Below are 27930 nucleotides of genomic sequence, written 5' to 3'. Positions count from 1 at the left end.
ATAAGAAGGGGCATGCAGACTCTTTGGTAGTCAAGAATTACAGACCAATCTCTCTGCTTCCAATAGCCAGCAAAGTTTTAAAGAAACCCACCAATAAACACCTCTCAAATTGTTTGGGAAATTACTCCATCTTTCATCCTACTCAGACTACTTAGGCGAGAAAACAGCAATGTGGTTGCATGGTTAGTGGCTACTGAAGACATCCGGGTCATCCTGGATGCTAGATCTCAGTGCGGTTTTCAATACTGTCTCTCACCATACTCTGTCCCAAAGATGGAAAATGCTGGCATCTCTGGCTCTGCTCTTAAATGGTTCAAGGCTTTCTTGAATGACAGAACCTTACAAGTTCATGATGATCCCTGTCTCTAAGCCACACATTCCATTGAATGCGGAGGTCCACAAAGCTCTTCCTTAAGCCCAACTCTCTTCAATGTTTATATCCTCTCGCTGGTAAGAATAGTACAAGCCCTTGGATTGAATCTTGTATGATATGCTGACAATAGTCAATTGATCCTCACGCTAATCCCTGATTCTCAGCAGGTATCCAGGGTCTTAAATGTCTGTCTTAAGGAAGTAACAAAGTGGATGGCAGATAGCATCCTCAAACTTAACAGCAGCAATACAGAGGTGCTGGTTGTTAGCAACAACATATGCTGTTGGCGAGTACTCTCCTGGCCTAAATACCTTGGGGAGCAACTAGTATCCTTTAATGCAGTAAAAAAGCCTCGGTTTCTGGCTGGACAATAAGATCACTATGGAAACCCAAGCCAAAAAAGTTATGCAGTGGCTACCACCCTCTTCCAAACGGGTGATTATACAGTGATTCATCAATTCCCAGCGTGACTACTGCAACTCCCTGTTCCAGGGAAGCCTCAATATATCCTAAAACGCCTACAAAGCAATAAGAATGCAGCTGTACACCTACTTTTCAAGCTCCCCAAACATCACTCGGCAGCTCCAGCATTGGTGTTGTTGCACTGGCTCCCAATATAAAAGAGGATACATTTCAAGGTTCTATGTATGGTCCATCAAGGGATGCAAGGAAATTTCGCCCTTCTGATTTGAAGACTACTCTGCCCTTACACGCTCAAGAGATCATTAAGTTCTGAGAACTCTTTTCTGTTGACTGTCACTAAGGTCAAAAAGGTTAGATCTGGCAGCTCTTCCTTTGCCTTCTGACTGCTAAATTGTGGAAAAGCCTCCCTTCCAATCTGAGACTGGCCCAGTTAGGAATCTCTTTCAGGAAACTCCTAAAGCTCCTCCATTCTAACTCTGGCATGGCTTGCCAAGGCTTTGTAGGTGTTCTCGTCTCAGCACCCGAGGCCTTTTGGGGTAGCTGTGTGCTATACAAGACATCTTGAATAGAATAGAATAGAATAGAATATCTCTACTATGAAAATGTTTTGTACATCTGAGCCACCACCAATACAGGTAAATGTAGGGCTTAATATACACTTGGTTAATTGTATATGCACATAATAATGCATAACTACATTAGTCCTGGCTGCTAAGATAACACTTATTCGAATTAATAACATTTTAATTCATTTGTAATTAAGACTTAATTTTGTGGGATAAATAGGTCAAATGTTATTTCTTATTATTAGATTACATTTTGCAAAATTGTTCAGTAACAGCACTCATTACATTTTGTAGGGTGAATTTTGTGGGGAGTGTAATCAATTAATGAGTACAGAAAATCAAGATAGAGTAACTTTAGGTGTAATGTAGCCTTTTGAGATGTTTTCAAAGCAATATAAATTCAGAAAAACTAATATCAAGCTCACACCACCTGTGAATTGAATGGTGATGTCCTTCAGCAACAAGCCGTTGAAGCCTACATTCAAATTAGGAAATTGGCCCACTACCTTATATTTTCATCTATGTTCTTAGTCTTTCTATGATGTTATCAGTAACTCAAATTTGTATGAGCTGTAGGAGCATGTCTTTGTAATGAGTAATGTACTTTTTGAAGTAGTACACTTGTGTGGTTTGTAGCAAACCTATTTACGGTGTTATTTCTAGAAGCTGAAAGTGTAGTTAAATTGTGAGATGCCTCAGGGAAAAATTTTCTATTGGAAATGAAATTCGTTTTAGTCACTTTCTCTTACTGCCTTCATGGAATTGTTAGTCATCCAAAGTAATTTGTCTTACCCTCAGTTGCTTGCACTGCTATGATGTCATATCCCTACAGTGATTGTAGTTTTTCTGCGCTGTTGATTAGACCCTGTGTATTCCAAAAGCAGATTTTTCACTTAAAAGTTGAATTGTTCTTGTCAATGGAGAGTCCCCGATTGTTAGGGGCAAGAGTTAGAGCCCTCGGTACCCAGGACCAGTCTTTGATATTCTCTCTCTTGGCCAAGCATGTTTGTTTTTCCACTTCTGGGTCCATTGTGATTTGTAATGGGCTGTTACTCCATTGTCTGGTTCTTGGACCAACTTTAAGCTGTGCAGAATGGAGCCGGACGTGGGATTTATCTCAGTGTTTCTGTTCTCCTTACTTTTACATTTTCCTTCATGGTCTGGTGGCTGTGCTATATCTACTCCTTTTTTCAGGATTGCGGGATATTTTGTTTTTACTCGATTTCTTACCTGGATCCCCCAGTCGTCCAGACGGTTTTTATTTTCCCTTAGTGTTCTTGCCATTTCCTGGTTAGAGAAGGTTACTTCTATTGCCTCAATCTTATAACTGGGCTCTGGGGCAAGGAATGCCACTCCATCATTGTCTGAGATTTTTATGTTCTCCAGTCCTGGCATGATTGAGCAGAGCCTGAAAATGTTTCCTCTATTCAAAATATCCCACTTCTCTTTTGAGGTATAGCTAGGATATAACCTCACTTTCGATTTTGGAAGGATTCGTGCTTCTCTGAAGTGGAGGATGTATCATGAGGGCTTACATCCAAGCCATCCTGGTTTGCTGTAGTCTTTAGTGTTATGTCCCTTGCGGGGTTCAAAGCTTCCCATGAATGCATTTTCCGTACTGACTACTCCAGGTCAAAGCCCCTATTTTCCTTAAGCGAGGGGGAGGGTCATTGCTACTTGTTCTGGAGATTATGGTTTCCTTTTCATCTGAGCTTGAGGCCATCGTAGCTCCTTCATGTGCTTGGGTTGACATTCTTTTGACGACTGCTTTTGGTTTGTAATTGTGTCCATTTAGTGGACAGGTTGTAGTTGTTTCTTGATAGTTGTTGTTGGGGATTGTATTGTCTACTTCGATTCCTGTTTTTTGGTGGTTCCGTTGTAGCGGATCGCCTTTAGACGTCCCGAAGCTTTTTGCAGATTTAAGAGTTTGTCCTTCAGATACCCCTGCTTGTTAGAAATCACCAGTTCTGAGTTTGTAGGGTTCTTTGGTCATATACCGTTCGCCTTCGACGAATGATTCTTCTTCGTGCACCTGTGTTGTTGGACGTGGCTCTTGTTCCTTCAAATTTTGCTTTGTGGCCAAGTTACCTGGGCTTTGTGTAGGGACCATTTGTAGTATCCCTTGGTGTTCGGCCCTGTTGCACTTTTTCCTGTGCCTTATGGAATCGACTTGAGGTTGAATCCGTGGGCCCGTTGTTTGCCTTTATGTCGGTCTTTAGCTATTGCGTTAGGAGCCCATCTTTGATGTGTTTGCCCTTGTTTCTTTAGTTTCCTTAATTTTTTCTTATTTTTCCTTGTTAGGGGCCAGAGTTCCATAGGACAGATTATCGCTTCTGGGCTTGTTGTTTGTTGAAGGAGGGTTCCTTTTTCGTGCTTTGTATTATTTTTGGGATCCACAGCTGTGTTTTCATCTATCTGTTTCAATTTGTCACTCCCGTTGTGCTGGTTCATTTTCTTTGACCAAATATACACTATTTTTGTAAACATGGTGTGGCACCTTTTTGAGAGGTGTTTTCACTATTTTACTGTTTCAAGTACTTCACACACTGCTTTCAAGTTAAGCCAGGCTGTTCTTTGCCAAGCTACCAGAGAGTGAGCACGGGTTAATTTGGGGTTTGCTTGTGCCTTACCCTGACTAGGATTGTAGTTGCTGCTTGGCCAGGGCTCACACCCCAGTCAACTAACCACCCAATTTCTAACAAGGGTCATTTGATATCCTGGTGAACTCGGTGGAGGCATGAGTTTCCTCTCATCAATGCGTAAGGTGAAATTACCAAGATTACTCTGATTTCTCCAGCATATTTAAAATGTAATCTGTGCCTAAATGTAGTGCTTCTCCCCAAAGCCCAGGCAGCTGAATTTACGGGAAAGCAGGGAAGGTGGGAAAAGTGTCAGGGGCCTGTAGGCAAATACATTCAACAGAAGGAATCAAGGCTGAGCCGCAAGCCAAGGTAGGCACCCATCCCATGTTTTTAAAACTGTGGTGTTCATAACGTTCCATAATTAATATGACGTACTCATTTTTTCTTTCTAAAAAAAGAGTACTTTATGTCGACTAAACAATGTCTCTATTTCTCAAACAATAAATATCGCATTTCTTAATAGTGATGCTTATCACTAATATTGTTGTGATGCCTCGTATAGAATTTATATTGTATCATCGATGATCATCAATTGAGCCTCATTTCCAATAACGGAAGAAGATTCATTGCAGAAGAATCCTTGTTAGAGTTCCCACTTGTTGACCTTAGTTTACACAATTTTACCGCTTTACATACCGCAGCTAATCCAGCATTAAAGCCTTGAAAATGTATTCCCATTAGGCTGCAAAGGACTGCTTTTCATTAACTGAAGGAGAAAACTAATCGGACATTATTTCCGTCATCATAAATCTGAAATAATGCTGGTTAGGTCTCTTTGGGATATAAATCCATAGGTTAAGTACACAGTATAAAAACGAATTATGCTCTTATGGGAAGCAATGATGTACGTGGGAGGTGTAGCAGAACATGGAAAACCGTTTTATAAAAAATCATTGTAGATCTGTATGAAACACAAAAAGAAACATCATTCTTCGTAACTGCTGCTGGCCGAAAGTCTTAGAGGTCCCTTTTTATGAGGGACGTTATTATGAATGTATAAAACAGTACTTTGAATGTATAAAACAGTACTTTCGTCTAGTCTTCATCTGACAACCCCAGACATGTTGTTGTTCCCCACAGCATAGGTTTAATGGATTGCAAAATATATTGTTGTTATAACTGGTGTGATGAGACCTTTCATTGCATTTCACTTCGTTTCATTTGAGGGTTTCATATGAGTTTTAATGGTTTAAATGTGTTTATTCTGTCAACTTTTGGCGACTACAGCATGAATTAACATTGGCAACGTTCAAAAAGCTTTTTCACTGGATTTAGGTAGGTCTCAAACAGGAAAATAGTCTGAGAACCTGTTTTTTAAAATGCATAGCCTGTTTCTTATGCACATGGCGTATAATACCCTGTCCCTTTTGACAAACTTCGCCAAGGCATGTGGGGGGCATGAGGGGAGGGTAAAGGGTTTACCAATAACTAAAAGTCTAAATTAGTTCATTAGGCTGTATTACAGCCGCTGTAATAAGGTAGAAGAGAAGTGAAGCTCAGACACCAGATTTATTGAAAAAGCTGTTATAGCATATATTGATAAATAACTATGCATTAACCTCCAGCCTGAGGGGAAATACATATTTTATGTGTAAAGGTCATTTTTATTTTTTACTAGCTTACCCGTCGCGCGTTGCTGCGATCTCAGAAGAAAGGAAATTTAAGGAAACTTGTTATGATAACATTCAATTTACATTGTGTCATTTTTATTGAAACTTATTCATTTTAATATGGAAAAGATTTTAAAGTGTTGTTTTAATTCTGTTTATTTATTCGAGTGCTTGTGGATACACTTTTTTTTGTATTTCCGTCTGGTGCGTACACGAATAAATCAGAAAGTTTTCCGACGCGTGAGCTGGCCACATACAGTTGTCCATGTGATAAGCACGGATTCTCCAAATCTAGTCCACACACTTGCAGCGATTGTCCTTGTGATTTGTTGATGGTCATTGCAAAAGCGAGTCGCACCGGAAACTGTAAACATTGCGTACACGAATAAATCAGAAGGTTTTCCGACGCGTGAGCTGGCCACATACAGTTGTCCATGTGAGAATCACGGATTCTCCAAATCTAGTCCACACACTTGCAGCGATTGCCCTTGTGCTTTGTTGATGGTCATTGCAAAAGCGAGTCGCACCGTAAACTGTAAACGTTCAGTATTGGAAAGATTATGAGGGCCCTGGGAGGCCGGGGGGCCGATATTTAACAAATTTTCCTTTTTTCTTTTTTTTGCCAGAAACCTTCGCAGGAGTGTACTCAACAACTTTTAACCATTTTTTTTTTTTGCTTTTTTTTTTTTAGCCAGAAACCTTTGCGGGTCTGTACTCAACAACTTCCCAAAGTTTCAGGCCGATTGGATGAACGGTGTAGTAATGCATAAAGGACAAACTGACATACTTTAGTTTTTATATATATAGATTGCTTCCCAAAACTCTATACAAGTGAAACAATTCTGAATCCAGGAAGAGCGGGGGGGCTTTAAAGGTGCCTAAGGCATAGAGCACTATATCAAACGGTTTGTTTCTGACCACATACTGGTGCCTCTATGTGGCACACAATCAGTGTGCTTCCTAAAATGTTTTTTGCCTCGGCACCAACATCTGTAATACTGCACAAGAGCAACTGCAAAGTGTTCTCTCATTTGCTTGGAGCCAAGCGCCCATGCAAATAAGAGAATTCCCCACTCAGGAGTGTCAGCACATGACGTGTGCTGGCATCATCCATATTGTAGAAGGAACCACATAAGCAACTGTGGCTCTTTCTACAATACTTTCTGTAATATGGCCCCTGGTGCCTGGAGCACTTCCTACCCCTCCTAACTGCCCCCCCCCTGAGGTGGGCACACTGGGGGCATGTGGTATTCAGCCCATCACCAGACTGCATCATCCCCCACTTCAAAAACAAAATAATCTATTAGGCTGGAAAATATCTCAGAGGCTGAATAAGGACCCTCAGGAAAACTGCATGCATTGATGGGTCAGACCTGTTCAGTCACTTGGTTCCGCTTAGAGAACTTTCCACAAGGACTGCTACTTCTCATTATGGTTTTACAATTGTTTACCCATTGCTTAGTGTGGAAATATTTTTGGAGAACCACATGGGATTTTCTTTTTTTTTGTGTTGTCCTTTTTAATGTTTAGTTTCAAAATTCAACTTTGCTTGCACTGCTAGTATTTCCTTAACTTTTTTGTTACATATTACCCCCCAGTCTCATTTCTCTTGCGTATTGCCTTGCTACTTAGGTGACGTTCCCAAGGTTGAGACAAATGTATGCTTTGTGGAACGAGTTCACCATTTTGGACCCACTTTTCGCAGTGTGGGAGCTCATTTACAGCTCACACCAAGGCTTTGACCTATCTCCTCTTTGCTTCATCGCTGAATTTGGGTTGATGGTTGCCAGTTGTTGCCAGTGGCACTATTTCTAGGACACTTTAGAGTTGTCCTGCGGGTGGCAGGCCTGATTATCAAGATTAGAAAGATTATGGTGGAGAACCAAAGTTACCAGTTAAGCAGTGATTGTGTACACACAGCATTGGTCCCGCCGGTGGCAAGTGCATGCATGCAATGTCTCTACAAGTAGCAGGATCCATGTTCATCAGTGTGATCAGAATGTGGCTTCTATGAAGCCACACACTGATTTGCCAATGTATTGAAGACCACTAGCAGTCCCACTGTTTGCGAGCATTTGGTTACAGTGGTGCATAAAGACTCCGCTGTACCCTACAGTCTGGGCAAAGTGTAGTAATCTGCCATGTGACTACAGAACTGTGTCCTCCCTTCAGTACAAGGACTCAAATCTCTTTATTACAGAATGACTGTACAAGTGTTGGATACTGTAGAATCCCCTGGGAAGGGCAGCTTGAGGCAGAACCCCAGATTTCTGACCCAGTACATACACAGCGTTGATTGGGAGTCTGCACTCCCTGAATGGTCTCTGCTGTTTCCCCTGCATAAGCACTATTCCCCTTTATAGATCTAAGCTCATCCTCTCTCTCTCCATGTCCAACGTCTGCACTGTGTCTATATCTGAGTTCATATGAGCCCATAATCTGCCTTCTCAATGGTCTCCACTCTTCCAAGGTCTCTCTTGTGGCGATCTCCTAGTTCTTTCGAAGCTTTGCCTCTTCCACCTGATATTTTCATCCTCTCTTTACCCACCCCAGTCGAGGGGATGCCCTTTCCATCCACCCTGGCTGACAGTCTGCCCTTATCTACAGGTGATAGTTTTGTGTCACTTTTGACTTCTCCATGTTGTTTTGCATTTTTTAAAGCTTTTTCTCTCCCACCTCCTCCATGCATCCCTTCATGTCCTACTCAGCTGGTGAGAAGGAACCTTACAATCCCTCATGGATATTTATTTTCAGTAGCGGTCGGTGGTGGGAGTAGCTGCCGGGCGGTGACTGGGGAGGGGGAGGGCAGGGTGGGAGGTAGTATCTATGGATTACGGAGGAATACAGGTAAGTAAACATATAAATAAATAAAACAAATTTCGTTGCAAGCACTGCATCCCCAAATGCGATGCAGTGCACACAACAACATTTGTTTTATTAATGTCTATGTTTACTTACCTGTAATCCTCCGTAATCCATAGATTACTACCCCCACCCTGCCCCTCCCCCTCCTCACGTCACCGCCCAGCAGCTACTCCCACCACCGACCGCTACTGTTTATTCTTACATTCTGGCAATATGAATGTAGTCCCAGAACTATCCACCCCTCAAGTGCCAAACTACGCCAGTGAAAATGTATTCTCTTATGGCTTTTTGTATGTACTATTCTATACTGCAGAGTGAAAAGTCTTCCATGTTTAATAATGTGTTTATCGATTTTATGGTGAGATGTATTTTGCTTGTGAAACCCCTGCAAATATCAAGGAGTCTTGCCAATTAATCTTAAGGAAGGACCTAGGTATCAGAGTTTCAGGTATCGAGAGAGAGTAGCATTCAGGGATAATGGCCTTCATCTCCATATGGAGTATTGCCATTTCACAGGCCAGGTCTGCAAATATAGGAAATGTACAGCCTTCCTGAATAGTTATTCAGCTGTGCTTCCTAGCACTAGACAGACTTTTCTCCATGATATTGAAACCTTGGAACCTTGAAAAAGGGCGATGATGATGCATGGTTTGCTATTAGATGTAGGTGAACCAGGTGGCACTTGGTGTGCTCTGGCAATTAAAGAGTTTTTGTCTGCTGGGATAGGTAGCCTTGGCCCTTATCAAGAACATAGTGTTTAAGCTGATTGATTATCAATGAGATGATATGGACCTCTTGCATCATCAGTAATAGTATTGTTGTTTTGCAGGAATGGTAGCTTGGGTGGCTATGCAGAGAAGGTAATCAGATCGCCTTCTCTGCAGTTTGAAAAATATGTGGGTTGTTAGCTGTGTATCAGGCAGTTGGATTCAATGGGAATTCGTGATGGAGGAGACAACGTCCCTTGACCTGGGGCTTTTTAGGACCACCTGAAGTTGTAAGGTGGAGTTAAACTTCACTTCTTTTTCTCTCGGAAACCTGGATGATGCCAAGAGTCTGTTTTAATACCAGAGAGACAGCATCACCATCAAACCCAGCCCACCTATTCCAAGAGTGCCTGGGATGAAATACAAACCTCGCTTTTCATACTGGGTAAAGGCATGAAGAACTTTAGTGAAGAAGTCTTCGTCATGAAGAGACGAGACAAGGAACATGCTTCAAGTTGCTTCCTTCTCATTCTCTGAATTCCTAATACACAATAGCAAGGTATGAGCTACTCCTTCTCAGGCATGAATCTAATCTACGTATGCACTCGGGTGCCTCGGGTTGGGAGGGGGCGAGGAAATCAGAAGGTCCTGTCAAACATGTTTTGCGGTCAGTTGCCTTAGCCCGTGAGAACGCTTCTGAATTAGAGATACTTAAAAAAAAATCCAGCTCAGTTCCTGAGTCCAAAACCTTTCTTGCAACACTGAAAAGAGGCTGAACTACAACTATAAAAAAGTTGCTTCAGCCATCAAATCCCATGTCCCCCTAATTGCTAACAACCTCAATCAGTTGATTCAGCGATTCATCATGGGTCTGTTCACAGTGCAGTTTTATTTGTATCCTTGCAACTCCTAATGTGATTGGAGACAACAGAAATAGTCCAGGACAGAAATCTTATTTTTTTAGATATTCCATCTTGCTTCTAATCTATTTATTCTTAGATGGTAATATAGTAATCATATTTAAATCAAAAAGACTCGTCTTAGATTTTGTGATACAACCGTTTTCTTGTATTGTAGGAACATAATAAAACAAACAGTTGGAATATAAAAACATTATTTTGAAAACTGTCGGTATAGGAAAAACTTTCAGAATAAGTTAATTGGAAGGGAACAAGCCTATAGGGAACTAAAAATAGCAATATTGTACAGGTCTTGAAAGAAAGCGGGAAACAGTGCAGTCGTTTTTGTGCTAAATTGATACTCAAAGCAGCAGTAACTTAGAGATGGATAATAACTGCAAGACAAGATTCAGGATTTTGTTTACTGCCTTAATCATTAAAATTTAAAGGCAGCATCAGAAACGAGCTGTAGTGGAAAGGCTCTTTAGAAGACTTCAACGAAATTAACTTCTATCTCAGGAAAGTTAATTCGTTTTCTTCCGACCAGAGAACATATTTGTGTGTATGAACCGACTCGTGCTGAGAACAACGCAGAGTTTAAAGCATTCAACCATTTCTTTGCAAGGCCATGCATATGCATACTTTATTAATGAGAATACAAAGGTTTATATATTGTTTTCATTAATGGTGTGAAACCCTATTCGTGTAGCAACCACAATTCTTGCCAGGGCTAAATACAAACAAACCCAAATGATCCTGTGCTTAACTTTCTGCTAGCTTGGCTCATAAGCAAGCCTAACTTCGAGGCAATTTGTAAAGTATTTCTGCAGCACTTCAAACAGTAATAAAGTAAAAACTCAACACAAGAAAAATCCTTCACCAAGTTAAAAGAATAGAGTAAAATGTAATAAATTAGTTGAGAAAAAACAACAGAAATTCAACAGTAGAACCAGAGAAATGCAATTTTAAAGATTTAAGTGAAAATAGTGTCTAAAAGCACATGGCGCCAACTGTACTTATCTGGTTGTTCTGGACTGTGACAAAGTCACAAGTTCAGGCTGCCCTCAATGGAGTGTGGGCTAGCTCCAGGGACAGGGCCAGACTGACTACCGGGCAGTTTTGAATGCTGCCGAGCTGGGGGGCTGATTTCACTGCCGTGGGGGCTGATTTTGTTCATGGAGACCTGCGTGTGCTTCGAAATAATTAAAGCAAAACGATTTTCATTTAGCACATGCAGGTCTCCATGAACGAAATCAGCCCCCAGCTCAGCAGCATTCCAAACTGCCCGGTAGCCAGTCCGGCCCTGTCCAAGGGATCAAGTTACGCCAGTTGATCAAAGAACTTTAAATCCTGGTTGAGGAGCGTTGATGAATCAATCAATCATTTGTAAAGTGCACTACATACCCACGAGTGTCTCAAGGCGCAGGGGAGAGGGGGCGCTACTGATCGAACAGCCAGGTCTTGAGTATCCTCCTGAAGGTCAGCAGGTCTTGGGTCTGTCATAGGCTCAGTGGGAGGGAATTCCAAGTCTTGGCGGCGAGGTGGGAGAAGGATCTTCTGCCGGTGGTTGTTCTTCGGATGTGTGGGACGGTGGCGAGTGAGAGGTTGGCGTAGTGTAGCTAGCAGTTGGGGATGTAGAAGGAGAGCCGTCTGTTGAGGTAGGCTGGGCCGGTCTTGTGGAGTGCTTTGTGTGCATGAATGAGGAGCTTGAAGGATATCCTCTTGTTGACTGGGAGCCAGGGCAGGTTTCTCAAGTGGGGGTGATGTGGCCGTGTCGTGGTACGTCGAGGATCAGTCATGCCGAGACGTTTTGGATGCATTGTAGATGTTTGATGAGCTTGGTCGGGGCTCCCGCATAGAGGGCATTTCCGTAGTCGAGTCTGCTGCTGACGAGGGCCTGGGTGACTGTTTTCTTGCATCTGTTGTGATCCATCTGTAGATCTTGAGGAGCATGCGGAGGGTGTTGAAGCAGGAGGAGGAGACAGCGTTGACTTGCTTGGTCGTTAAGAGCGTTGATTCGAGGATGATTCCCAGGTTGTGTGCGTGGTTGGTGGGTGTCAGGGCTGCCCCCAGTGCCGTCAGCCACCAGGAGTCGTCCCAGGCTGAAGGGTTGGAGCCGAGGATGAGGACCTCTGTCTTGTCCGAGTTCAGCTACTGACGGCTGATCTTCATCCAGTCGGTGACGGCCTTCATTCCTTCATGGAGGTTGGCTTTGGCGGTGATGGGGGTCCTTGGTGAGGGAGAGGATCAGTTGAGTGCCGTCGGCGTAGGATATTATGTTGAGGTCGTGCTGTCGGGCGACGTGTGCGAGCGGGGCCATGTAAATGTTGAACAGTGTCAGCGGTGGAAGGATCCCTGGTAGGCCTGGGTGGTAAATTCTGTTCCCATTGCAGAATTTGCGGAATTTGGGTAATTTCACGTTCTGCGGAGAATGCCAAATTGCCCAGAATTTTACATTCGTGGCTTCGCGGAACTTTGTGCTTGTTCACGTTCTCAAAGTGCGTGTTTACAAGATATTTCCACCTGAGCACGCAAACAGTGATCGCGAACCGGAAACAAATTTGCGAACAAGCAGTTCTGCGTGTTTGCGGAATTTCTGAGTGTTCATGGACATTTCTTACCGTTTCATGGAATTGTGCGTAGCGTGACTAAGTAAATTTCACCCACCCCTAATCCCTAGGGTCCGACGCAGATGATCTTGGAGGCTTTGGAATGGAATGGGGGAGGCGGACGCTCTTGGTTCTGCCAGAGAGGAAGGAGGTGGTCCATTCCAGAGCCTTGTCTCGGATCCCTGCGGCATGGAGGCGTGCGCTTAGAGTGTGTTGGCAGACGTTGTCGAAGGCGGCGGAGAGGTCTAGGAGGATGAGTGCTGTGGTCTCACCGTTGTCCAGCAGGATCCTGATGTCGTCGGTGGTGGCGATGAGGGCAGTCTCGGTGCTGAGGTTGCTGCGGAACCCTGACTGGGAAGGGTCCAGGATTCTGTTTTCTTCGAGGTATCGGGTTAGCTGTCTGTTGACGATTTTCTCAATGACCTTGGCCAGGTCTTGAGGTCTCTTGGGTCTTCCTTAGGTTTTGTGAGTAGGGCGTTGATCTCGACGTGTTTCCAGCTCTCTGGGAAGGTTGCAGTCTCGAGGGAAAGATTGATGACGTCGTGCAGGTGCAGGTGGGGTGCGATGGATCTGCTTGCTTTGTTGAAGACGTGGTGCGGGAATGGGTCTGACGGAGTTACAGAGTGGATTGTGCTCATTGTCTTGATGGTGTCATCGACTCTCACGCTGGTCCAGGCTAGCAAGGGGTCTTGGTCGATGGTGTGCGGAGGGTCTGTTGTGTACATGTCTGTTGGAGCGGTCTGGGTGTTAAAGCGCTTGTGGATGTCTGCTATCTTGCAGTGGAAGAAGGTGGCGAGGGAGTCGCACAGGGCTTGCGACGGCAGGATGTCGTTGGTGTTGGAGTTGGGGTTAGAGAGTTCCTTCACGATGTTGAAGAGCTCCTTGCTATTGTGTGCATTGTTGTCGAGGCGGTCTTTGAAGGAGGTCCTCTTGGCCAGCCTGATGAGGTGGTGGCGGTTGCAGATGGCGTCCTTGTGTGCTGCGTGGCTGTCCGGAGTTTGTTCACTGTGCTATTCCTTCTCTAGTTTCCGGCAGTCTGTTTAGAGGCAAGGAGTTCTGGGGTGAACCAGCTGGCCCTCTTGCTGGTGTCTCTGTGGGGGGGTTTCTTCAGCGGTCGAGGGTGTTGGTGCAGTCCTCGATCCAGCATCTGAGGCTGTGGGCAGCGTCATCGGTGTTGGTGGGTGGGCTGAGAGCGAGGTTTGCATGTAGTTGGTCTTCAGTGATTTTGCTCTAGCAACGGTGGGGGATCTGCTGGGTGTGGTGGTGTGTGGTGGGTTTCTGGAAGGCGAAGTGGATGCAGCGGTGGTCGGTCCAGAGGAGTTCAGTGGTGTGGCTGACGGAGATGTGGGGGCTTGAGGAGAACACGGGGTCGAGCGTGTGGCCGGCGGAGTGGGTGGGCGTTGTGCCGAGTTGCTTCAGTCCGAGGTTGGCGAGGTTATCGATCAGGGTTGTGGAGTTGTTGTCATTGTTGTTCTCAAGGTGAAAGTTCAACTCTCGGAGGAGGATGTAGTCGGTGGAAGTCAGGGCCTGCATGCTGATGAAGTCAGCGATGGAGTCGCTGAACTGGCGACAGGGTCCGGGGGGGTCGGTAGACGAGGGTGCCTCTGAGGGTAGAGTTGGGTCTGTGTGGATCTGGAAGTGCATGTGTTCAGCAGTGCTGAGCACGTCGTCGGTGGTAGTCGAGACCCTGATGCTGTTCTTGTGGACGATGGCGATTCCTCCTCCGACTCCGTTGTTGCAGTCTCTGTGGGTGATCTTGTAGCCGTCTGGGATGGCTATGGTGATGTCTGGTGCTGAGAAGTCGTTTAACCATGTCTCTGTCAGGAAGGCGACGTCAGGGGATGTTGTGTTGAGCAGGTCCCAGAGCTCGACGGCATGTTTGTGTGCGGAGCGGGTGTTCAGTAGTATGCATCGGAGGTGGTTGAGGTCTTTCTTGGCGGGTAGTTTGTCGGCTCTGAGGCTGGTGTAGCCACAGTTCCGGCAGATGAAGGGACCTTGTGTGCGCTTCAGGGCAGCATTGAAGCAGGTTTGGGTCCGTCCGGAGTTGATAGAGTGCTGGCGTCATAGTGGTGGTGGTCATCGTGGCGGGTGCAGGGACCAAGGGTTCTGGCGCAGGGCGCGGACCAGGCACAGCCTTCGGCGCACCAGCGGCACGATCGCGCACCGGCTGGCATATATTGGGAGGTGGGAGGGAGAAGCAGCTGGGAGGCGGGAGGCGGGGGCAGAGAGTGGGCAGTCAGGGCAGTGGGGGCACAGAGGACACAGCGACGGGGTGGTGAGGGATGATGAAGGGAACAGAAGGCAAAAAGGCACAAAAAACTAGGGAAAATGAGTGTCACAGAAGGCAATTAGGGGAGGTTTATACGTGGGCGGAAGTCTATGCCCAAAGAAGAAGAAACTGACCATATACACAGCAAACTGACACTTCCTCATCTGGTAGCGATACGTCCAATAGACCACAAATAAGGCAAGTACAACTAACATCACGAACACAAGAAATGGCACCAAAGGAACATCTACCAACCACTTCAACCACCTCAATACAAGCCACTACAAGTTATTTTTTAGATCAAGACCAAGAAAAAGGAGGAGACCCAGGAGGAAAAAAAGGACAAAGAGTATCCCAACACCAGGAGCACAACATTACCAAAGAGGGACAAAAAGAAGACAACACCAAAGGACAACTAGTCATCAACATCTCGAATTACCTTTAAATCCTAATGAATCCAAATTATTCCAAAAAGGAACATCTTTTGTCCCCACAACATGAACAGAGCAACTAGAACTGGAGGTTAGCACCTTTAAACTCATGCAAAAACTGAGGTTAAGACATGTTTTTGAGAATGTCTTACCAGATCAAGAAAAGCAAGAGATGGATCAACTAATGGGCCTTAGACCTAAAAGTACATACTAAGCACCAGTTAGCCATAAGTGTTTGAATCGGTTTGAAAATCTGATAAAACAAGACCTGTCAAAACTTAATTACAACAAGAAATCCAAGAGAAACATCACACAAAAAGATATTGACACTTTAAAAAGGATCGCTAATTATAAAGAAATCAAATGCATTAAAGCCGATAAAGGTGGAGCATTAGTCATCATGAATACCGAAATGTATGAAAGAAAAGTACTGGAACACATCTCGGACCCTTCAACCTACATGAAACTGAATGAAAATCCTACGATAAGGATTACTAAAATACTAAAGGATATTTTGGATAAAGCATATGATGAAGGAGTAATTAAGGATAAAACAAGGAATTTTTTTATGAAACCTAATCCTAAAAGTCCGTCATTATACAAGGTCCCTAAGATACACAAGTGCTTAGAGGAACCACCTTTAAGGCTAATAGTATCCACACATGGAAGTCTTCACGAACCAGTGGGACAATTCTTGGATAAATACCTCCAACCTGTAGTAAAATCTATGAGAAGTTACATAAAAGAGACTACAGATTTGCTCTTAAAACTACAGACCATTGAAATCAACGAGAATGAGAGTTTACTAATGTGCACAGCCGACGTAAAGTCGCTTTACACTTCAATTCCTCATTCACAAGGCATAGAAGCCATGGAACTTGCAATAATGAATACTAACATAGAACACTCAATGCAAATTTTTTTGATGGAATTGGTATACTTCACTTTTTACCAAAGCTGTTTCAAGTATAAGGAGGAATGGTACCTTCAATTAACAGGAACCTCTATGGGGAATGGTGCTGCGTCGGTATATGCCAACCTTTTTATGAAACAATATGAGAAGACACACATCTTTTCAAACCCAGTATGGCACAACAACGTGAAATCACTAGTAAGATACATAGACGATGTCTTTATATTCTGGAAGACTTCACAAGAAATGTTACAAGAAGCATTAACAACATTGAATAATTTCGATGACAGGATACAATTTACCTGGGAAATACAGAAAGACAAAATAACGTTTTTGGATGTAGAAATCAGGCTCACTAAAACCAGATTGGAAACTGACCTATTCCAGAAGCAAACCAACAGGAATAACACCTTACATTTTACCAGTTTCCAATAAATGTCTTTGAAACAACACCTACCAGTCTCACAGATGATATGAGCTCAAAGAATAACATCAGATGCAAACAAAGCCATTAACAGAATTGAGGAAATAGGACAGAGATTTCTGGATAGGGTCTACCCACAAAATATAATAGAGAAAGCCAAACAACGCGTACACTCAATGAATAGAGCCAATTAGTTGAAAACTACAGAAAAACAAAGTAACTCTAGAATGTCCAGTACAGATTTCAAAAGAATCATCATAAAACACTGGCCAATTCTAAGCATGGAACCAGACTTTAAGTCTCTTTTTACGCAACCACCGATATTTGCATACTCTAGAAGTAACAACATGGGAGAACTACTGAAGACCGACACTCCACAAAGGATAGTAGCTCAAGGAACCAGAGCCTGCACCAACTGCAACAACTGTAATAACATCTTAAGAGGCTGTAACATAACACACCCCTTAAAGGGTCACAACATAAAACTAAGGGTATCAGCCACATGTGACACATTTAACGTAGGATACCTACTGAAATGCCCGTGTGGGAATGTATACGTAGGAAAGACTGAACGAAAAATTAAAACACAGATTAATGAACACAAGTCAAACATTAGAACACGTAATGAGAAATCGTCGGTGGCAATGCATTTCTGTGAACAAAACCACAATATTTCACAACTGAGGTTCTTGGTCCTAGAAGTAATCACAAAGAAAAAAGGCAGAGGCAATAACAAACATCTCCTACGACGTGAGAACTTTTGGATACATACACTGAACTCCATGAAACCATATGGGTTAAATGATCGTATGGAATTAGCCTGCTATTTATAACTCTGTAATTTATACCTGGATTACACCCTGCCAGTGTGGCAGGCCGATGTCTGTTCTGAGGTGCAATAAGTGGGATTCACCTTTATCCCCAAAACATGTTGTATATACAGTAACACTTTACATGGAACATTGGGGGTCACTTTTTTTTCAACCTGTTTTTTCTACTCGCTATTTTTAAATTCGGTTTTTAGAGGTTGCACATTTTTATTTCCTTCATTTTTAGTGTTTTTCTTCAGCTCAATATGGCTGCCCGTTATCACACCACAGTGTAGACTCTTACATAGTCCGTCTTTTAGTTTGTACACCAACACAGGATGACTTACGAAGCCAATGAGCGCTCCAGAGACTTATAAACATGAAAATGCCGGCTGCAACAACACGAATTACAACGCTACAGACGTTGACGAACAGCGCTCGCGTCTTCAAACTGTAAATCCATAAACGGGTCCGCAATGTTCATTTTGACATGCGAATCAGAATACTTCACTAAACTTTTTCTCTGAAAATTTGTTCACAGATGAATGCAAAGAACATCGTATAACACACTGTAAGTGTTACCCGCTGTTTTTTACTACGTTTTCCTCACGATATGGGCACTTTTTCCACGATCCGGGCACTTTTCATAATAATTTGCGCACATTTTGGGCATATCACAATCACCCACTACAGAATGTACATAATGGGCACGATGAAGACCATCACGCACACAACAATTGACACCCCATATAGAGAATGTTTTCTGTACATGCATTTTGAAATATGTTTAAAGATGGATTAAAAGCAGATGCTATCTTTTGGTTTCTGTAGATATGCTCCCTGAAGAAGGGCTTCCTAGCCCGAAATGCATAGGAGGTAATAGAGTGTAAAAATCACAGGATTGATGATTATTGAATGAATACAATAAATGAAATGATGGAAATTTCTAAATAAAGAATATATATGGAAGCAAGTAAAACAAAGTGTTTAAAAGATTTTGTGGAGTCCTTTTAGTCAAAGGAACCTAAGGTGTGCCCAAGGGGATGCAACCAAATCAATTTGGAAGCACAGCATTGAATTTAAAGTCAGACGTCACTCAGGACGGAAGACGTCACCAGTGGAGCACTCAAACTATAAATTAACAATAAATCTAAAATAACCTAAACTCATAATAAAAACTAGAGGCTGTGCACCGACAATAAAATTAGTAAACTTAGTACAGAAGGCAAGAGGGCACAGAAATACAGGGGAAAAATGAGTGGCACATAAGGCAAAAAGGGCACAGAAATACAGGAAAAATGAGTGTCACAGAAGGCAAGAGGGCACAGAAATACAGGGAAAAACGAGTGGCACAGAAGGCAAGAGGGTGCATAAAAACAGGGAAAAAATGAGTGGCACAGAAGGCAAGAGGGCACAGAAACATAAGGAAAAAATGAGTGTCACAGAAGGCAAGAGGGCACAGGAACACAGGAAAAACGAGTGTCACAGAAGGCAAGAGGGCACAGAAACACATGGAAAAAACGAGTGTCACAGATGGCAAGAGTGCACAGCAACACAGGAAAAACGAGTGTCACAGAGGCAAGAGGGCACAGAAACACAGGAAAGTCACAGAGGCAAGAGGGCACAAAAACACAGGGAAAAAACGAGTGGCACGGAAGGCAAGAGGGCACAGAAACACTGAGAAAAAGGAGTGTCACAGAAGGCAAGAGGGCACAGCAACACAGGAAAAACGAGTGTCACAGAGGCAAGAGGGCACAGAAACACAGGAAAGTCACAGAGGCAAGAGGGCACAAAAACACAGGGAAAAAACGAGTGGCACGGAAGGCAAGAGGGCACAGAAACACTGAGAAAAAGGAGTGGCACAGAAGGCAAGAGGGCACAGAAATACATGGAAAAAACGAGTGGCACAGAAGGCAAGAGGGCACAGAAACACAGGAAAAACGAGTGACACAGAGGCAAGAGGGCACAGAGACACATGGAAAAAACGAGTGGTACAGAAGGCAAGAGGGCATAGAAACACAGGGAAAATGAGTGTCACAGAGGCAAGAGGGCTCAGAGACACAGGGAAAAAACGAGTGGCACAGAAAGCAAGAGGGCACAGAAACACAGGAAAAATGAGTGGCACAGAAGGCAAGAGGGCACAGAAACACAGGGGAAAAAACGAGTGGCACAGAAGGCAAGAGGACACAGAAACACAGGAAAAACGAGTGTTACAGAGGCAAGAGGGCTCAGAAACAAAGGAAAAACGAGTGTCACAGAGGCAAGAGGGCACAGGAACACAGAAAAATGAGTGGCACAGAAGGCAAGAGGGCACAGAAACACGGAAAAACAAGTGTCACAGAGGCAAGGGGGCACAGAGATACAGGGAAAAAATGAGTGGCACAGAGGCCAGAGGGCACAGAAACACAGGGAAAACGAGTGTCACAGAAGGCACGGGGGCACAGAAATACAGGGAAAAAATGAGTGGCACAGAAGGCAAGAGGGCACAGAAATACAGGAAAAACGAGTGGCACAGAAGGCAAAAAGGGCACAAGAATACAGGGGCAGCTGAGAAACAGAAGGCAAAAATGGGCAGAGAGGCACAGGGCAGCGAGGGGAACAGAAGGAAAAACCGGGCTGAGAGACACGGGGGCAGCGAGGGATACAGAAGGAAAAACCGGGCAGAGATAAGGGGGCAGCGAGGGGTACAGAAGGAAAATCCAGGCTGAGAGACACGGGGACAACTAGGGGAACAGAGGGAGGAAAACGGGCACAGATCACGAACAGGCAGTGGGGAAAGACAGTACAGCAGTCACAGACACAATGAAATACAGGCAATACAAAAAAACAATAAAGCGGAGATGAACAAACCTATGGACTACCACTGGTCACCAGGGATGAGGTGCAGGTGGTAGCCTGTGGGTAGTGGAGGGCCTCGAACTTCCTCAGCAGTGGCAGCTGGGGCAGGAACACACAGGCGGTGCTGTGCGGAGGGGGAGCGACCTACCTGGTGGGGTCATGGGTCACTGATGATGTGTCACGCAGTGGCGATTCTGAAGAAGCAGCGATGCAAGGTCCTGTGTCAGAGATGTTCATGCAATAGTGGTTCCGATGAAGCCTTCAAAGGATATTGCAATGTGAGATCCTGTATCGTTCTTGAAGGTGCCATTGATGAATGCTTGCGATTCGATGTCCTGCTTTTGAGATGTGCCATACAGCGGCAGTTCTGAGGCACTGCGAGCTGCGTTGTGCGGTACTGCATCAGTGTTCTGTCATACAGGAGTGTTTCCGGCTCGAAGCTGGGAGGAGATACGTCATGCTATGTCAGTTCTTTCCAAGAGACCAATGGTGAGCACCTTCAGGCCCACTCCAAAGGATCCATGACTAGGGTGGTACCACTTGGGGTGCCACACTCGTGGCAGACAGAATCCAGGTGCTGGGTGTGGTACTGAAAATTCTGGACTCGTGTAATAAACTTAGTCGTAGCATGACGATTTTTATGTCAAAAGACCGAGAACGGCTAGTACACTATGTACAAGCATTTTCGTCATATTCCAGTAACGATTTCACCTCGAAATCGTCATTTTCGTCCTGAACCCTTGGCTTTCATTTTGTGCACAGCAGCCATTTTGAGAGTTGCCCTCACATAGGCTTATAATACAGCTAAATTCGATTCCAAAGGACACGTACACCTTAATTGACTTCTCTCTGACCTGGGCAAGCTGAGACCATTGTCCCAGGACGAACCTGTTTGGTCAGTTCCTCTCCCAGTGGCCGAGCGAGATAGCATCAAGGCACAACATGCCATAAACCTTTTCATCGCACACACACCCTGTCTTATCTTACTCACACCTGTCTCTGCTCCCTTCTTTATGGCCTGTTTACGATGGGGATGTGCCAGTTTTTTTTTATTATAGGGTTTCTGCAGCTTGTGTAAGAAGGAATGTTGGGTTTTTGCATGCTTGCAAAAGCTAGAACTGCCCCTTTCTTTTTTTTGTACTGATTCATGTAACGCTAAAAACATATAAAAGGCCTCTGTCCTCTTTGTTCCTCAGACTACATCATCCACTTGCTACGGCTTCTGGGTCACTATGTTAAGTTTAATAAAGATGTCTTTTCATATTTTCAGAGTCTGTGCCAAGTTCTTGTTATATTAGTAAGTATTCCCTGAGAGCGAAATTTTCTAGTTCTTCAGATGGCGCCCTAACGCGGGGATCATCAGAGAAGTGACTTTCTGTGGGAGTGATCGTGCCAGGATACTGAAATAAACTGAGGAGGACAGAACAAGATTCTACTTAGAAGGTACTTTGTGCACGGGGATTCTAGAGATTCTTTGATTCTGCGGCCCAGTATATTTCTGACCTTCCTGATTTTTGATCCTCCACATGATGTCACTCCTGACTGATAACCTTTTTGGCGTGAGTATTCTTAAAAAGACAATTAGGTCATGTAGCACTTGATAGTTAAAATCTGGATAATATTTTGATTTGTAAAAGTAAGAGTTAAGTATAAGTGGGTCGCTCCCAGTCCTTTGTTCTTTGATTTTTGGATTTTGATTGGTTCTTAGTTTGATTTGTCCTTAGTTTTATTTGAAGATTGCAATTTTCGAAAACCGAGGGTCTTGTAAATTTGCGAGTGTATCGATAGAGATAGCCCCTTGAAGTTTGAAGCTAGATTAGTGAGCTATAAGATGCCTGGTCTTAGCAAATTTGGAGATTTGTGTTGGCCAACTTTGTATACGTTTGGATTAGCCGGTTTCCCCTAAAGGGGATATCTAAATAGGTTTAGATTGAAAAACATATTTCTTCCTTGGTGATTTTGTATCCCCAGGGGATTAAAATATGACATAATACAAAACAAGGATCCTTTGTTCTGCGCAGTTTTATTGAATGGAGATATGCAGAACGATTTTTGGTGTTCTGCCAGCCAAAGCTAGTGAATTAAGTGTATTGTGGCTTCGTGCACATACAGCAGTCTGTTGGGCTATGTTTTTTTTGCAGTCTTTTGGAACCCTATTGCGACGTGCTTCTTGTAAATATGACTCACAGCTAGTATTTACAAATGGCTTTGTTTTCGTCCTGAGTGTCGATTTGTGGGTTCAATGTGTGTTTCAATGTCTATGTGGTTTTTCTCCTTAGTGTAACTTCAGTAATAGCTTACAGCGCTGTATTGTGTGTCCTGAGTGTTTACATCTTTTCTCTTTATGTCTGCAATGAGCTCAATGTGTTTGTAGGTTTCTTGATGTTTTCAGTCTGTTAAGTAAAATGTCAGATTAATTAAATATTAAGTAGAAATTTAATAACACTCCAGCAATTTTCTGTCACATGCTAAAAATCGATATGTGTTGCTATTTAATTTACAGAGTAAGCAAAAACGCATATGTGCAAACAGTTAAATGCTTAAAATAGATAAAGTTAAAATTCACATTCACTAGGAATACGAAGGGCCTCAAAAATAATTTTGTAGCAAAACGAATTTATAGCATTTTTTACTTACATGCATTGTAGTACATGAAAAAAAGACAAACACTTCAGCTAAAGTGGATTTTTGCTAGATTTAAATGCATCTTTTTGCACACGCATTTTTAAAAACTTGAAATGTCTGTATCCAGTAAAACTGAAAGCGTGCTCAGGTTTCAGCACTCTTTCAGGTTTCAGCCTTTCCTGCCTTAAGGCAGCAGATGTTGTTTTTCGAAGGCCATAAATAGCATTGGAATGTTTATTTAGCCCAGGATTTAGCACAGTTGGATTTTTTTTCATTTCAGAATAGTGTTTTAGAGGGTTACAAAAATAAGGTTCATCACTTTTTATCACTGGAAGACATTCCAAATGGGGTTTTCTTCTCTTTAAGCAATTTTTTTAAAGTATATTTTTGGTTCTTTTGCTAAATACTGATTGTCCTTTAAAAATGGCGCGAAAAATGTCATGTTTTAAGTTAGGTCTTTTGTGTGTAGGCGCATAAATGAATGCATCTAAAAATGATAGGCAAGGGATGCAGCTTACCTTTATATGTGGAGTTATCATAAAAACAGATAATTGGTTTCATTGAACGAAAAATTATTAATTATGGAAAAATTATTTGAGAAAAAAATAAGTGCTTTTTAAAATCGTTTTTTGATATTTATAAAGCTTAATACTCATACTATGACCTCCCAGTATTAAAATTTGATTTAAGTTATGTGTTACGGTGTAATTAGGTAATTTGCATGTTGGTTTTCACTTGGCGCGGGCGTAAAAAACTCATTTTTCCAAGGATTTACATGAGATATGACTAATGTCAAATATCTGTAACGTGTAAAGAACATCCTGAGGATGATTAATATGTAAAACAATTATAGGATATTTATTTTTAAGTGCCCCAAAGATAAAAGTCGAAATTGAATTAAATGGGTTTTTAACACAGATTCTTGTCATTTACCATAGTGAAAGTTCGTCAGACTCTTGTTACCGGGCACTAAACCCCTGCGGACTCGTCCCCTGCAGGTGTCCGTTGCCCGAAAGTGCATGATGCGGATACACCGCATGTCCAAAACACAACCACCGTATTCGCCTTTGTTGCCACTGGTGGGTTTCCCTCGCAGAGAATCGTATTACTCCCCGGGCACGCTTCGAGTCTGGACAGCACTGGAGGTCACGGAGATCGGGTCTCTGTTCGATGACGGGCAGTTGCTGACGTTTGAGCAGCCGATGGACCGTTACGACATACCCCCTGGACAGTTTTTGCTACACAGGCAATTACTAGATAGCAGCGGTACGCACTGGAACCTAGGGGCTGGCGAACCAGCGACACATCCAGTGATTCATACGATCCTACACATGGGAGTGGGGAGACACTTAGTAACTTGGCTCTACAGGGCGGTGCGCTCGTTAATCCTCCCATCCCTCCAGTCTCTACGCCAGAAGTGGGAGACGGAATTCGGCAGAGTGGTCCATGACGGGGAATGGAGGTCAGCCCTGGAATATCCCAAAAAAGTCTCCAGGAACGCAAGGTTCCGCAACATACAATTCAACGTCCTCCACAGGGCCTATCTTACACCGGGCCGCCTCCGACGTTTCTTCCCGGACACTCACTTTGAATGTCCCCGATGTCGAAACCCGGGTGCAGACTTCAAGCACATGTTTTGGGATTGTCCCACTCTCCACCAGTACTGGGACACGATCCACCGAACCTTAGAAGAGGCCACGGCCATTGCCACCATGAACACATGGGAGGCATGCGCACTCGGAATTTTCCGCAAACGGAAAACTGAGAAAACACAATACCGATTCCTATCACTAGCAATCCTCTTGGCGAAACGCGGTATCGCCATGCACTGGAGAGCCCCTGTGGGACCGCCGGAGGCGGCATGGGTAGGTGCGGTACTTAAATGGGGAAAGGCGGAGGAGGAGATACTACGGGAAGAGGAGGTACGGGGACATCGCAAACACCCCATATCCCAGGAGTGGGCCCAACTACTATACACCTTCACACAGACGGCACGCCCTCAGGAGTCCCCTACTGCAACACAATCCCAGATACGACCGACGACACCGGCCCCCTTGCCTCCATAAACATATCATGGAATCTACACACCAGTTGTAAGTGACCACGAGCGTTGGCCCTCCGAAACCCAGACACAACTCACCGACTCTCGCTATGGACCTTTACCTAACGACTTGAAAACATACATACCGTGCATGGACGCAGTGACCTAGAAACCCCCCCCTCCCGTCCTTCCCTCACTCCCACCCCACCCCCAAGTTCATCAGTTCACCCCCATAGTCTCTGGGAAAGAAGGCAAGCTCGAGCTAGACAGAATGCTACTCATACATATTACTAGCTGATTGACTTCACACATAGAGACACCGCGGTGTCACATGTTATCACGTGCCACATCCACACTCCTGATGCCCATAGCGTCACCCTCACAATCCCTGACAGAACATGAGCTCACCCCACTACGGGTGCAGTCGATAGTCTAGCATGTTCAGGATGGTCCCGCTTATGGAGGATACAGACATTATGATGGGAAGCCACGTGATACGTGCCACCAAGGCATACAGATAAGGACAATAGATTGACAATGTATGTACTGTCAGTAAATGATTACAATTTGCACAGTATAATATTTTAATTGTTGGGCACATTAGCAAAACTGTACCTTTTGTGTTAAGGACACCGCTCATCTCCCCGTTCCACCGCAGCTTGTGCTGTTTGTTGTGGAGGGAGTGGACTAGCGCGGTACAGAGGGAGTCCATCACCCTCACTTCCGGGGGCCATCTTAGAGAGGTGACGGTCTAGTGGTTGCACTAGGACCATCATGAGCCTCCTATTTAGGGCGAGGAATTTCGCCGCGCTGAAGCACTCACTCGCATAGAAACCCTGACATGCTGACACGCTGCTGAAATTACCTGAGCATGCTAGCACGCTATTGATCTTATTTGCATTATAACATTTTTAAAATCGTCGTATGTACTGTCAGTAAATGATTACAATTTGCACAGAATAATATTTCAATTGTTGGGCACATTAGCAAAACTGTACCTTTTGTGTTAAGGACACCGCTCATCTCCCCGTTCCACCGCAGCTTGTGCTGTTTGTTGTGGAGGGAGTGGACTAGCGCGGTACAGAGGGAGTCCATCACCCTCACTTCCGGGGGACATCTTAGAGAGGTGACGGTCTAGTGGTTGCACTAGGACCATCAGGAGCCTCCTATTTAGGGCGAGGAATTTCGCCGCGCTGAAGCACTCACTCGCATAGAAACCCTGACATGCTGACACGCTGCTGAAATTACCTGAGCATGCTAGCACGCTATTGATCCTATTTGCATTATAACATTTTTAAAATCGTCGTATGTACTGTCAGTAAATGATTACAATTTGCACAGTATAATATTTTAATTGTTGGGCACATTAGCAAAACTGTACCTTTTGTGTTAAGGACACCGCTCATCTCCCCGTTCCACCGCAGCTTGTGCTGTTTGTTGTGGAGGGAGTGGACTAGCGCGGTACAGAGGGAGTCCATCACCCTCACTTCCGGGGGCCATCTTAGAGAGGTGACGGTCTAGTGGTTGCACTAGGACCATCAGGAGCCTCCTATTTAAAGCTCATATGGGGCTGACGCGCAGCGGACGCGCGCAGCGGGCGCACCGATGGCGCGCCGGAGGTGCGCCAGAGGTAAGCCCGTCTGTGCCCGTCCGTGCCGCGGCCGGGCCCGGGGCCACCCCCTTTAGTCACTCCAATCTCAAAATACACATCCCTAGAGATAAGATATACTCGCTACAGACCCAGGATAGTCACTGCCATAACATACTACAAGCAGACACCTGGCAGGGACCAACATGCTGTAAACATTGCAGAGTAGAGCTAATCCCTGAGAAACAATTCACAATGCCTAAAGGCTTCACTACTTTTCGAGGAGGACTTATTAACGCTAGGTCAATGTGCAAAAATGGAGCGCATATACATGATCTAATTACGGAAAACCATCTTGACTGCCTGTTTGTTACAGAGACGTGGCTCAAAGCCTGGTGCACTCCTGATGTTGTTTCAGCCTTGCCGCAAGGGTATCACATCCAGCGATTGGATAGGCAGATACAACGTGGGGGGGGCTCGCCATTATCCATCGCGACTCAATCAAATGTACTTCATTTGAACTCCCAGATATTAGGGGGGAGGAAAGCCTGGGTTTCAATCTCCATATATACAATATTATTACTTTTTCTGGAGCATTGATATACCGGCCACCTGTCCCACAGAAAAACTTCCTCGATAGTCTGGCAGAGGTGATTAGTAATCTCGCCCTCAAATTCGCAAATTTCACTTTGTTGGGCGACTTAAATCTCCACCTTGACTCTGATTCAGATTCAAATGCGTCCTGTTTCAAAGATTTAATAGATGTACTAGGGCTGACCCTACTGACACGGGACCCCACCCACAAGGCAGGACATTTACTGGACTGCGTATGTACAAATTTAACATCTTTAAAGGTAAAACCACCCCGCCTTCTAACCTGGACTGACCACATGTTCATCCCGTTTGATCTTTTAGTGGAGGGGAAGGTGATCAGAAAGGGCCTCCCTAGGGCGGATGCCCGTATGAAACATGATTGGAAGAAAATAAGTAATGATCCAGACCTGCAGCGGAGAGCTGTGGAACTTAAACCAATACCCACGGGTGTCACGGAGACAGATAACAAAAATTTCAATCACTGGATCAAGGAAATCTGTGGACCACCTAAGGCCACAAATCCTAGCAAACTACACCATAATAAAAAATCGGCACCTTGGTTCTCACTCTCCTTGAAAGAGAAACATGCAGAGGTCAGAATACTGGAGAGGAAATGGCGCCGCCTATATAGGGAAGAAGATCTTAGCCATTATAAAGAATCCAGGAGGCAGTACCATGCACAGATTAAAACTGTTAAAAAGGAA

This window comes from Lissotriton helveticus, chromosome 3_1 (assembly GCF_964261635.1).
Source record: "Lissotriton helveticus chromosome 3_1, aLisHel1.1, whole genome shotgun sequence".
In the NCBI taxonomy this organism is placed as follows: domain Eukaryota; kingdom Metazoa; phylum Chordata; class Amphibia; order Caudata; family Salamandridae; genus Lissotriton; species Lissotriton helveticus.
This window is presented reverse-complemented; position numbering follows the sequence as displayed.